Source organism: Hippopotamus amphibius, chromosome 4 (genome assembly GCF_030028045.1).
Source record: "Hippopotamus amphibius kiboko isolate mHipAmp2 chromosome 4, mHipAmp2.hap2, whole genome shotgun sequence".
NCBI classification, from domain to species: Eukaryota; Metazoa; Chordata; class Mammalia; order Artiodactyla; family Hippopotamidae; genus Hippopotamus; species Hippopotamus amphibius.
In genome coordinates this window covers 4,478,240-4,489,772 of record NC_080189.1, presented here as the reverse complement: position 1 = coordinate 4,489,772, position 11,533 = coordinate 4,478,240, and positions in this window count along the sequence as shown.

Below are 11,533 nucleotides of genomic sequence, written 5' to 3'. Positions count from 1 at the left end.
ACATTTACGTCTTTAATCCATTTTGAGTCTATTTCTCTGTATGGTGTTAGGAAGTGTTCTAATTTCATTCCTTTACATGTAGCTGTCCAATTTTCCCAGCACCACTTATTGAAGAGGCTGTCTTTTTTCCATTGCATATTCGTGCCGCCTTTGTCAAAGATAAGGTGCCCATATGTATGCTAACTCATATATATGGAATCTAAAAAAAAATGGTACTGATGACCCCAGTGACAGGGCAAGAATAAAGATGCAGATGTAGAGAATGGACTTGAGGACACGTCAGGGGTGGGGGGGTGGGCAAAGGGGAAGCTGGGATGAAGTGAGAGAGTAGCACTGACACATATACACTACCAAATGTAAAATAGATAGTTCATGGGAAGTTCCTGCATAACATAGGGAGATGAACTCGATGATGGGTGATGACTTAGAGGGCCAGGATAGGGAGGGTGGGAGGGAGTCGCGGAAGGGAGGGGATGTGAGGATATATGTATAAATATAGCTGATTCACTTTGGTGTACCTCAAAAATTGGCACAACAGTGTAATGCAATTATATTCCAATAAAGAGCTTTAAAAAAAACCTACTGCATGGGCATAGAATTTATAGTAATGATTAACTTGGTGGGAGGATATTAACTGGGATATTCACTTCTGAGGTGTTGGAAGTGGTTTTGAATCTTGCTCTCGATAGTGGATACACTACACACACACACACACACACACACACACAATTCACCAAGCTGCCTACTATAGACAGGTTATAGCTCATACATAATAATCCTACTAATAAAAAGACTGATAAAAGGTACTTGCTTTTTCAATCTAGTTTTATGTTCGCATTCCTAATTCTTGTCAGGTCACCCTGAAATGAAAGGCAATCTATTTCATTAGAGTTAGAACATATATTCAGCTAAATTAGTAGATAAGATGTAAATCCATGAATTTAGGGCAAATAGTGGGGTAAATAAGGCAGAACATAAGGAGATGGTGTATTTATACATATTATGTTTAGTTTCTATTCTGAATGACATGTGACCAGATGGACTGGAATCTCCCTGAGACTCAACTGAGCAAACCTTCTCCTGGTCACTCAGTCACTGGACACCATCTGCACACTAAGAATTTGAGATGAGCTACCACAGCGAGACCCTCCTAAATCTCCTCGAGAAGATGACATGACCATCTCGTGGGTCCTGCGTGGACATTCATGAGGAGTAGCAGGCTTGGAGAAACTCCTCCAGCATCAGAGGAGACTTGGGAGGGTATGTATGGGGGAAAGGGGATGAGAACCCAAGTAGGGTCTTGTGCTGCAAGTAAAAGTGATCACACAGGTGCCGCCAGCTCGGTAATTTCTTGGGACACGCGGATACCTTTCTTCTGCTATTATTATAGTTATTTTTATTTTAAATCAAAGTATAGTTGACGTACAATATTATGTTAGTTTCAGATGTACAATGTAGAGATTTGACGTTTAGATGCATTATGAAATGATCTCCACAATAAATCTAGAAAGCGTCTGTCACCACACAAAATGATTACAGTATTATTGACTACATTTCCTCTGCTACACATGACATCCCTGCAACATTTATTTTGTAGCTGGAAGTTGGTACCTTTTAATCCCCTTCACCTATTTCTCCCATCTCCTCATCCCTCTCTGCTCTGGCAACTACCCATTTGTTCTCTATGAGTCGGTTTTCATTTTGTTTTGTTTGTTTTGCTTTTAGATATAAGTGAGATCATATGGTATCTGTCTTTCTCTGTTTGACTTATGTCACTTAGCATAATACCCTCTAGGTCCATCATGCTATTGCAAATGCAAGATTTTATTCTTTTTTATGGCCGAGTAATTTTTCATTATATATATACATACCACATCTTCTTTATCCATTCATCTGTTGACAGACACTTAGGTTGCTTCCACATCTTGGCAATTGTAAATGGTGCTGCAATGAATATGGGGATGACGTCTTTTCAAATTAGTGTTTTTATTTAATTCTGATAAATACCCAGGAGTGGAATTGCTGGGTCACATGGTAGTTCTATTTTTAATTTTTTGAGAAACCTCCACACTGTTTTCCATATTGGCTGCACCAATTTACCTTCCTACCAATGGTGCATAAAGGTTCTCTTTTCTCCACATCCTGGATAACACTTGTTATTTGTCATCTCCTTGAAGATAGCCATTCTGATGGCTGTGAGATGATTTTGTGGTTTTGATTGGTATTTCCCTGGTGATTAGTGATGTTGAGCATCTTTTCACATGTCTGTTGGCCATCTTCTGTGGAGAAATATCTATTCTGAAGTCAAATTGTTTATTGATATTGACTTGTATGATTTCTTTGTATAATTAAAGGCAGAAGGAAATGATCATGAAGATGAAGAGAATGACTGTGAAAAAAGATGCAGGAAGGTGAAGAGGAGATACGGAATAAGGAGGAGGAGGGGGAGGAAGTAACATTTCAACCTGGGAAAGTCACTACAGCTTTCAACCTCAGTTCCCTGATCTGTCAAAGGCTACAGCACCCCCCTTCTTTTTTGGCCTCGCAGTTCCCTGACCAGGGATCGAACCCGTGACCCCTGCATTGGAAGCATGGATTCTTAACCACTGGATCGCAAGGGAAGTCCCTTGCCTCTCTTTTTGTTAGGATAAAGCGAAACAATGGATGAGAAAGGATCTCAAAAACTGTGAAGTGCGATACACAAGGAGGCATGAAGATTTAGTAAAGAGATTATGGATCAATAAATCATGTGACCTTTCACAGCGGGTCACATGCTGTGTGCGTGTGAGTGGTGCATGCCCGGGGAGTGGGGGTGCTCACCCTGTAAAGTGATGCAGGTCTGGCTCCATAATATCTCACCTGTGGGATTCAGTTCTCTGATTCCATAGACTCACACTGGACCAGCTGGGATCCACACTGTTTCCCATGTTTCACCCCATCAAACGGAACTTCCATCCTTGTCAGCAGTTCTAATCGGAATGATGAAGCCAGATGAAAACTGTTTAAATATGCTAATCGGCCGACAGGAGATTAAACGGGGCCCTTAACAAATGACTCCGCGTCCAGCCCCCCCCCGTCCCCACCTGACACAGCGGCACATTAATAGCTCTGATATTCCTGCCTGTCGGAGACATTCCATACATCTCCCGGTCTTTGATCTCACTGTCCACCCGTGAGCCTGTGACAGCCGGAGAATTATCACACCTTCTTTGCACATTTTCCCTCTGTCTCTCAGTGGCCATAGAGGTGGCTTCGTGAGGCTGCCCTGAGCATTACTGCCTTGCTGATCTATCGGTTCCAGGGCCACTCTCCCAGGCTAGTGACAGATTGCTCTCTATAGGGGAAAACCACTTAGAGCACGTAAGACAGCAGTGACAAATGTCTCATATTTTGGGCTCATTTGAAAACCAGTAAGAATGAAGGTTTCCTGCAAAGGCTTGAAACATATGAGAACTTGAATGTTGAAACTTAAAAGGTACATTTGGGGTGATTCCCGGCTCATCCCTGACGTTTGGGGAAAGACGTTACAGTGGGGTAACCTAACTAACACATCAGCTCCTCATTTTGTTTTGGTTGGTGATAAAACCTGATTGACTTTCTGCTCCAGGACAGCATTCACCCAGGTCTGAATGATGTGGACCCTCTGCTGTAAAGGACCCTCTGCTCCCCACCTGTCTTCCGCTTTGAACTCCCAGGTCCTTCTGAAGTCTTCAGGCAGGAAAAAGCAGTAGAGCCCCTCTTACTAGAGGGCACTTTGACCATGACCTGGAGACCATGCTGAGAGCATAGCTGAAAATGATGCTTTTCCTTCTCAAGATCTGTTCCTGTCTCCCTCACTGTCTCCAGACCAATAGCTGAATCAGGATTCAGCATAGTCCAACTGGGGAGATATAGTTTCTGCTATGGGAAGAGATAGTGAAAAGTTGTAGGACCTAGGTGATATGAACTGACAGCAGCAAGAGAATGTGTGAGGATGGGTCTTGAAGGTGACGGCGAGAGGGATAGAATACAAGGTGACAGTGGCGAGTTGGTGAAGGTGGGAGCATCCTTTTGTGATTCATAACTGAGGGTACTGGCAGGAACTCTTGGAGCTGGTCCTAGTATACAGTTGAGATGACTCCTGGAGGTCTGAATAGGAGAAGGAGCACAGTAGATGAGAATGAGATTCCAGAAGTCTTTCGTCAGCGATTCGCAGAACAGGTCAGGAGGCTCAGGGAAGTGTGCAATTTGGAGTGGATTTACTGCATGAGAAGGAAACCTGGTTCTTGTTCCCTAAAAGAGCCCAGAGGATGCTCATTCACCATGGAAATAAAGACTGCATGAGTGAGGGGGTCACCAGCATGTCTGAGACGCCAGGGGTGACTTCTGCTCCACAGGCCAAGATTAACACTAGAAAATTCTCCAAGGAGCAGGGCTGCCTGTGCTCAATAGGATGAAAGGATTGTGGAAAAGCAGAGGCCAAGTAGCAGCACTTGTGTTAGAGGCCAGTGGATGTCAACAGCATAATGAGAAACGAGGTCGAACAGGTGATCAAAGATCCCGACCCCCCCACCCCGGGGGCTCCGGTGATTAGAAAAAAGGCTGGACTGGCCACCGAGATTCTCTGACCCACAGAAATCTGTGGTGATGGCCAGTAGCTCGTGGTGATCTTAGGATGAGACACGTCAGTGCTGACTATACTGTCTGACTTGTGTTGTCAGAAGAAAATGAAAGCCCCGCCATAAAACACTTCGATCCCTCCCCAAGTTTCCATATCTGAGCCAATGCTCATGCACAGATCTTATAGATTGAATGCAACGCTGGGTTCCTTTGAAGAAGGACTCTGTCATTTCTCTGCCCATATTTAAAATAACATTCCCTGACCCCTTCCTAAAGGGACATGTGGCCATTTTCTAGAAGAGCCATACACAGGGGTGAGTGGAATATGCAGAACTCAGGCTGACACTGGTATCGGGACGTCTGACTAGCGTGGAGGTGCGGGAAGCCAGGTGAGAGATGGGACTGTGGCCAAGTACATCCATGCATAGCTCACACCTGAGACTCACAGCATGTTATCCCTACTCTTTCCACAGTGACCACCTGCCGAAGCCACTCAACCTCCCACTGTAAGACAGCCTGCTGTTAGACAGTGTCAGATGGCTGTAACCACTTGGTTCCCTGCTTTGGTTAATTGCAGACTGGTCTCTCTAGGGCTTGTGCATGGGTGAGGGTGGAGCAGGTGCATGCGAGGTGGGGAGAGATTTTGTCTTTTACTGAGATTTCACTTACCTTATAGTAAAAAAATAATAATAATCCTTTTCAAGGAAGCTGTCCCTCTTGTCCATCAAATCATGGCAGGAACAAAGCTTATTCGTGCATTAAGCTTTCATTCTTGGCGTTCTTGAATTCATGAAAAGGTAATCATATCTGGCTCCAGGCTATCAAGAGAGCTCTTTACAACTGATTCTCAACCGAGGCATTAGTCACCAGGAATATCACTAAATCTCATTTGTCATTCTTCTCTGACATGACAAGCTCTAATTTATTTAAAGTGCAGTCATGCCAATGGGAGGTGACCTTGTTCCTTCTGAGGGTGTATAAACAAAGCTCTCTCCAGCATGCTTCTGTACCAATGCAATTTTTTTTTTTTGCACGTGTGCAAGGAGGGCGGTGCACCCATGTTGGGTAGACAAGTGGCAGCTTCCACTTCGAGTACCACCTAAGGGAGATGGAGTAAATGACTTTTGACAGTCTTGTCTAGAGGTTTTGGGATTTTTCCTCCCAGTGAATTTTGGTCTATGGTCACTCTGATTGTGATTTTATGCACTTGATTTCTGACTTAACTTTGCTATAATTTCCATTGCTCAGAAGGTGGAGGAGACGATGAGAGGAGTGTTGTTTTGAGGACAGATTATGAACAGAGAGAACCTGGAGCAAAGTGCCTGCATCTTGGAGAAATTCATCAAAAGCATAGTGGGGCTTCCCTGGTGGCGTAGTGGTTAAGAATCCACCTGCCAATGCAGGGGACGTGGGTTCTATCGCTGGTCCTGGAAAGTCCCACCTGCCACGGAGCAACTAAGGCCGTGTGACACAACAAGAGAAGCCACTGCACTGAGAAGCCCGCACACCACAAAGAAGAGTAGCCCCTGCTCGCCACAACTAGAGAAAGCCCGCGTGAAGCAATGAACACCCAACACAGCCAAAAATAAATAATTCATTTAAAAAAAAGTAAGGGCATTGACAGACAGCTGCCCTGGCGCTTAGCAAAGCAACTTCAAGCTCAAGAAAAAGATCCATTTGATTCCAGGTCAGAGACTTAACGCTAAAATTTTCCTCAAGAGGAAAGAAAAATTAGAGAAACTTTAAATTCTGGCAAAATCATTGTGAGAGGAAACACAGGATAATGCATAGCGTGTGGGTTTGGGGGTTCTTTTCATCTTAAATCCTATCTGTGTGACTTTCTAGTTTTCCCCTTTCTGGGGCATCTGGGGGCTGGCTCCATGCTTCTCCCCCCGCCTCAGAATGTGACCTCATTTAAAAATAGGGTCTTTGCCGATGTCATCAAGCTAAGATGAGGTCATTAGGGCGGGCTCGAATCCACTATGATTGGTGTCCTTATGAAAAGGGTAGGTTGGGACAAAGCGACAGAAGAGCACTGAGGGAGGACACTGTGAAGACATGCCGGGGTAACGAATGTCACGTGACCATGAAGGAAGAGACGGGGTGATGTGTTTACATCCTGGTGGGGCCCTCGAGTGAAATGACTCCCGGCCGCTGCTCTGAATCACACGCTCCGCTTGGTCCCCACCTTCCCTGGGCCTGTGGGGCGTAAGGCCCTGGCGGTCCCCTGCAGCAGTGCTCTAGTCGCTCGGAGCTGGGACGGGGAGGGGCTGGGAGCCGGACTGTGGCTTTGGGTGGTCTGCGCGGACAGCATGGCTTTTGCCTGGCATCTCAGAGTCACCTGTTTCCACGCCTCCCCTCTTTCCTCAGGTGATCATTTCTCCCACCCCCTCCAACTTTGCAAAAATCCTCCCAGATCCTCCTTGAGTTCTCAAAATACCATGCATAGTCACGCGCTTATTCAATAAATATTGATTGATCATTCGCTAAATTTCAGGCATAACGTTACACATATTTCAACTAAACAGGACCCGGGGAGGTGTCTGACACCACTCATCGGAAACATCCGAGCCCAGGGACCTACATTCAATATCCCGTGATAAACCGTAACGGAAAAGAATAGGAAAAAGAGTGTATATATATGTCGGCATAACTGAGCCGCGTGGCTGCACAGCAGAAATTAAACACAACATTGTAAATAAAAAGAGATTTCATTTTCAGAAGACATGAATGGATCTTTTGCAATGACAATACAATAATTTTTGGTCGTTGAAAAAAAAGAGAAATATCCGAGCCCAGATCCCTGTTGATGCCAACTGGGTCCTCGTCTGGGACAGTCATACGGTGGGGATTGGACTTGGAGAGGAAGATGCTGGCCCAGGATTGCACCCTGGGTGTGTAGTGGGTGAGGAGACTTGTGTCGGGGATGACACTCAGTGTGTCCATACCTGCCTTCCAAGGGCGGCAGCCCCGAGCTTGTTCTACACACAAATACGAAGAATTGTTAGACACTTCTGCTCTTTCTTGTTCTTAAAGATACTTAAATCTGTTAATCTTTCTGGTTTTCTACTCTCCTCAAAAGAGTCAATGAGGAATCCTATCAGGTATTTGGTTACATTGAATATTTCTTTATTAGTATGAAGATTCACTCCCAGAACTGAGGTTAATTTTCACAACATCAGACATAGTGACCAGAACCACAGTCTAGAGTCTAAAGTATTAATTGTTTTAGGATACTCAACATTTTTTTCTTTCCTTCGTCAAAATCTTAATAGGAAATACATTTTCCATATTTTAAAGAATTTTATTTTTCCATTTCACTGAAAAGTGGCAGCACATTTTAGTTCCTGGGTGTATGTCTGCCCCAGGAATGAGTCCTGGAGACTTTAAAAGTACCACCTTCTCATCGCCTTGACCCTCCCCCTCACACACACACACACACACACACACACACACACACACACGTCTGGAGGGAGAGAGGAAGGAGCCGTTTTATATGGGATTTGAGACTTGGGGCAGGAAGGGGTGCTTGGGAGCAAATGATGGAGTCCACAGATAGAAGAAGGAAATCTGGTCTGGAATAATTCCTGGAGATGCTCTCAGCTGTGAGTCGTGGGCAGCTAATGCTCCACCCAGACAGAGGAGTAGATGCCTCGTCCCTGAAGGGAGAGCGGGACAGCACATCACAGCCTCCATCACAGGGAGGCCAGGGGTCACTCCACCCAGTGCACGGACTTCCCATCCTTGATGGGATTAGGAGTTGGCTTCAGAGGATAAAGCAGTGCTTCCTTCATCAGGAGTCTTGCCAGGAAAAAAGAAAAAGAAGGTTCGCGGAACTTTTCGTGCATTTAGTGAAGTAGTTGACATCTTCTGGCACAAACTCCTTATCTCCCCACCAACTGGAAAAGTTTGCAAACTGGCATGGTGGGCAAGCAACTTTGAGTAGCACGGCTGTGGACCAGCTCTCTTCCTGTCACACAGGAGCTCACTCCGGGTCATTTCCTTATCAGCTCTATTTGTGAAGTTAATCATCCTTTGACTTCCAGAGTCTGGGGAGAGAAGCTTGGCCCACTCTCTGCTTTCCTAACACTCTTTTTTTTTTTTCTTTTTTCTTTCTCCCCCGTAGTGGGGAGGTTGATTCATCTTAGCAGATCTTGTCAGATTGTGTCTGACTGCATCTATTTAGTTTTCCCAAATGTCCAATCTCTGTCCGCTGAGAAATATGTGAAGTGCTGACAAGGCTCTTATGGACAGCACACCTATCGCTGCACCGTCTGGAGGATTAATTCTTCTTAATTATGTTAGTGCTGGGCCGTCACTCAAGTTTATTGATGCTGTCTGGTCATGTCTGGGAGATTTATAGGTCTCTAAATCCATCTTGCCTCGGGGAGACCTCAAACAGCTTGGCAATCTTTTCAGCGTCTTTGTGTATGAGGCAAATATGACACAATTATTACAGAAAGCTCCTTCATAAATAAGCACTCGCTTCTCTAAGTTTCCTCTCTGGGGCCCTGGAAGGGGAATTCGGGAATTGGGGATTTGTTTGCAATCCCTGTTTCTTTTTCCCTGTGGCTGAGTTAAAAACCCACTCTCTCCAATCAAAGTATTTTGTTTCTAGTCCGCGGACCATTCCTGAGAATTATATCCAAGTTCACTAGGCAGAATTTAATTATTTTTGTGTATAGGGCCACTGGCTTTCGTATCATTGAGTATGAAATGACTGGATTTCAGACGGTCAGAAGGAAATAGAGAGAATATAGGATAACAGGCTCGTGGAGGTTGGTGCTGAAATGCACCTGGGTCAGCCCAGTGTTTCTTCGTCCTGCCTGCACATCACTCTCCTTGGAGACTGAGTGATACTAAGTCAGGAGTGATCTTCCAGCATATGGAAGCTCTCGGCCCTTGGGCTTCAGTAGTTGTGGTGCGTGGGGTCAGTCGTTGTGGCGCACAGGCTTTGTTGCTCCGCGGCATGTGGGATCTTCCTGGACCAGGGATTGAACCCGTGTCTCCTGCATTGGCAGGAAGATTCTCAACCACTGAGCCACCAGGGAAGCCCCTCATCTAGGTTTAGAAACCATGGATGAGATCCTCTCTCAGTCTAGAGAGGGGAAGGACACTGGAGGTGCAGGTGCAGTGAGTGTATGCCTCAAGGTTTTCATCAGTGGGGATTCGAACCCAGGCCTTGGGAAAGGACCGTGAAGCCAGGGCGATGAAGTTGTGCAGTCTAAACATTCTAGCTGCAAGCACTTGAATGGAAACTCTGTTCCAAGTCCTGTGCTAAGCTCTTAACACATTATCTTTTAAGGTATCACTACAATTCTATGCAGTGGGTATTATTATCATCATTTCGTATAGGGGAAATTGAGACCCAGAAAATTTTAATATCTTGACCAAGATAATATAAATAATAAGCAAGAGTCAAGGGTTGAACCCAAGTCTTCTGGTTGAAAATTTCTGTTCTTACCCTTCCTGCTGGAGAAAAAAAGACCAATTAGGAGACGTCGATGGGGGGACCACCTGTAGTTTCCTTTGGAGGGAAGATTATGTAAGGGATGCCTGTGAGGATTCATAAAGGTTGAAGCGTGGTGGTTGGCAAATTTAGTATAATTCTCACTGTGCAAGAAAAGGAAACCACAGATGATGGAATGGGGAGAGAAAGACGGGTTAGAGAAAGAAGAGTGAGGGGGTGAGCAATGCTTGATGGTCACTAGGAGGTGATGGCCCAGAAGAGACTGATCACTGGGGCAGCTTTTCCTGGTCCCATAGACTGACAGCTGGCGGGTGGGGGTGGGGAGAACAGCATATACCCCGCAGGGCCACCCGGGGGTGGCACCTGGGAACAGAGTGAACGCACAGGGGCTGCGGGAGGCAGGCTTTGTCATGACACGAGGGTGGGGTGACCCTGGTTCCCAAGAGACGATGAGATTGGTTTGCCTGAATAATTGCACAGGTTGGTAGGGAACTGAAACCCACTGCTTGTAGATAAGCAGGCACTGTGCCTCGTCCCTGCGACAGGAGGGAGCTGAGGAGTAGGGGGCTCGGGGCCATGTGAGGGCTCCCACGCTGATCAGATGTCAAGTCAGCCTCAGCCCACAGCCATTCCACTTTCACAAGGCTGTGTAACGACAAAGCTGGGCTCGCTATGTAAAACCAGAAAATACGCCGTACGTGTCGAATGTTCCTAAGAGGAGAGCTGGAAGCTTGCTCACTGCTAATTTGCTTTCTTCCCATAGCTGCACAGAGTTATTCAAATCTGACATTTTAATTATGTTTTACAACCAGGCATTAATTTTTCCAAGTCTACCAGTGTGTAAGCAAGACAGCTCACACATACTCACGCCTGGCTCCTCTGGGAGTCCCCGCATCCTCCCGCCTGTCTTCTCTGTGGGACACAAGACTGGGGCCCGATCCTATGAAAGAATTTCACACTTAGATCTTTTTCTTGGAAAAAGTCCTACCCAAAGCACTGGAGGGAAAGTCACATTAGTACCAGAGGTAAAAAGTAAGGGCCAAATACAATTTCAGATTTTCATTAAAGTATCATTTTTATGTTCAACCGGCACGACTCTTTCCCTTATTTGAATATTTAAAATGAAAACTAAACTGTTTCCTCCCCGAACACGATGGCCCATGTGATCCTCGCGGGGGTTGGGGGTTGGGGGCGGGGAGGCGTAATAGTCGCCAGTGGATCACGTGGTCGCCTTGGATGTGATGCGAGGCGTGCACTCGGGCGTGGACCACAGTGAATTCGAAATGTAAGCGCCGGTGAAGCCTTTAATTCAGGCTGAAATGGACGTGATTCAGAGCTTTGCGTGGAATCTCTACTCTTGATTTACAAACGGAGATTAAAGCAAGAAGCAGTGAAATAATGGTTTATGGATTTGTAGATGAAGGGATGAAGTGGAATATAAAATGGAAAAAATTGTAGTCCAAA